The sequence below is a fragment of the Rhinoraja longicauda genome, chromosome 35 (assembly GCF_053455715.1).
Source record: "Rhinoraja longicauda isolate Sanriku21f chromosome 35, sRhiLon1.1, whole genome shotgun sequence".
NCBI classification, from domain to species: domain Eukaryota; kingdom Metazoa; phylum Chordata; class Chondrichthyes; order Rajiformes; family Arhynchobatidae; genus Rhinoraja; species Rhinoraja longicauda.
Window position 1 is genome coordinate 741,202 of NC_135987.1, and position 2,720 is coordinate 743,921.

Here is a 2,720-nt window from a genome sequence, read left to right on the forward strand (position 1 = left end):
TAAGCCTGAGATTATTGCTTTGGAAGTCCTTTTTTTAACTCTCTTCCTAGCCCCCTAAATTCTCCTTTCAGGACCTCTTCCCTTATCCTACCTATATTGTTGGTACCAATAAGTCCCACGAACTCTGGCTCCTCTCCCTCCCCTTTCAGGATATCCTGGACACGCTCAGATACATCCCGGACTCCGGCACCAGGGAGGCAAACCACCATCCGGGTCTCCCGACTGCGTCCACAGAAACGCCTATCTGACCCCCTCACTATAGAGTCCCCTATTACTATCGCTCTCCTCTTCCTTTCCCTACCCTTCTGAGCAACAGGGCCGGACTCCTTGCCAGAGGCCCGGGCACCGTCGCTGCCCCCAGATAGGCTGTCCCCCCCAACAGTACTTAAACAGGAGTACTTATTTCCAAGGGGTACAGCCACCGGGGTAATCCCTAGTCCCTGCCTCTGCTCCTTGCTCCCCCTAACAGTGACCCACTTGTCTACCTCCCGTGGTCTAGGAGTGACCACCTCTCTGTAACTCCTATCTATAACCTCCTCACTCTCCCTGATCAGACGGAGGTCATCAATCTGCCGCTCCAGGTTCCTAATGCGGTCTCTTAGGAGCCCCATCTCGTCACACCTGGCGCAGATGTGGATGTCTGGAAGACTATCAGACTCCCAGATTCCCCACATCCGACACCCAGAACAATAAACTGCCCTGGCACTCATAATCCCCAAACAAAGCCCCGTGCTCGGTTACTAAACGTACCGCCCGGCCGCTGCTCCAACCGCTCCAACCGCCCACCCAAAAGAACATAGTTTAACTGAGTGGATGCCTGCTTTTAAATAATTTATTCCGATTAATACAAGTTGCACAGTTACTGATAAAAAGCACTGTCTTGCAGATCCAGTTGCTGGTCGCTGGTGGATATAGGAGAGGGTGCATGAAATTCGATGGAACGCCGTAGAGGACCAGGTAACGATCGTCACAATTACCCCGTCAATCGTGATAATACACTCCCGCCCCACCACTCAATCGGACAGTATTTGACCTACTCTAGGCTTTACTGTTGGATGTCACTAGAGAATCAAATTCCCATCTTTTAAACAATATCTCACATTTAATATTTCTAATAAGCACGTCTCCTAAGTGGAAAATCGAAGATTCACGACGACGCTGAGACGTTTATACCGCGGACGTGAAAAGAGACTGCCAGAGCTGTAAATGGAACCAAAACTGAACGCTAAAATAAATAAGTGCCCCAGTTTTACATGGCTGGCCTCATACCTTGTGACAATATCACCTCCGTGATTGCATTACATGTGCCCATTCAAACACCTCTCAAATGCCATTATCGTACCTGCCTCTCCTGCCAGCCTGGTGGTGCATTCCTGGCACCCAGGACCCACTGTGAAAACACTTGGTCCGCACATCTCCTTCAATTTTGCCGCTCGTTCCTTAACGTCATGTCCTCTTATGTGTGATATTTGAATCATGGGGAAAAGATTACGACAGTCTACCCTGTCTGTATCGGCGAGAGGGAATATTCCCGGATCCTCACGCCATCTTTCTCGACCTTAATTCTATTCTTTCTCCAAATGTGGTCGCAAGTTCCAATGGTCATCTGATGCTTTCAGGAAACACAAAGTAGGCTGATTAGTGCGACATTGCGTTAGATGAGAGCAGTTGATATATCGAAATAATGTAAACAAAACAATGTAGCTGTGCCGAATGTAACGACGGTCCACGACGAGGATGGGATTCGAACCCACGCGTGCAAAGCACAATGGATTAGCAGTCCATCGCCTTAACCTCTCGGCCACCTCGTCTGGTTTCGAGCGAGATTTTAATTGCTTTTCAGCTCTTACAAACTGCTTTCATCTTTCCCACTTTTAATTTTATGTTCCGTCTTCGCTTTCCAATTGCAGTATCTTGGTCATCTTTGGCCAAATTCTAAAATGGTCTCAATCCCGAGGTTTATTGTTTTGTTTCCGAAGCATTCAAGGTGCTTTTGTGTTTTGGTGGAAAGTATGTATTTTTGCAAGATTCAAATCGCTTGTCGAAATACAGATGCTTGCACGAATGTCGTCGTGTGTTGTAATATATCTTACCCATCCACCATAACGGCGGCAGGGTGGCGCAACGGTAGAGGTAGAGCATAGTGGCGCAACGGTAGAGTTGCTGCCTTACAGCGCATGCAGCGCCGGAGACCCGGGTTGGGCTACGGGTGCTGACTGTTTGGAGTTTGTACGTTCTCCCCGTGACCGCGTGGGTTTTCCCCTAGATCTGCGGTTTCCTCCCACACTCCAAAGACGTACAGGTTTGTAGGTTAATTGGCTTGGGTTTGTACACTTGGTATGTGTAAATTGTCCTTCGTGTGTGTACGCTTGTGTTAATGTGCGGGAATCGCTGGTCGGCGCGGACTCGGCGGGCCGAAGGGCCTGTTTCCACGTTGTATCTCTAAACTAAACTAAACTAAACCAAACCACAACTCGTTCATTAACAGTTTCCATTTCTTAGATAGGACTTGATGGATCCAGTCTGAACGAAATCGGTCATCCTATCACAGTCACTCTTTCCGCGAGGACAGTTTGCAACTGGAGCAATACTTGTCGGTCGACTAGGGCAACTAAAGATTCTGTTCACGAGCTGCATCATTACGGAAACATTCCAAGACGTCATTCTTTAGATTATCAAGAGTAATTTGACGAACCCAGTTTTCTCTGGGTGTGTGAAAG

The 2,720-nt window shown here is 48.2% G+C and overlaps 1 non-coding gene across 1 annotated transcript; it reads right to left on the reverse strand.

The window, feature by feature from the left end:
• Positions 1-1,729: 1,729 nt before the first annotated feature.
• Positions 1,730-1,811, reverse strand: trnas-gcu (transfer RNA serine (anticodon GCU)). Its single transcript has one exon. It is a non-coding gene; the product is annotated as a tRNA-Ser (tRNA).
• Positions 1,812-2,720: the final 909 nt, after the last annotated feature.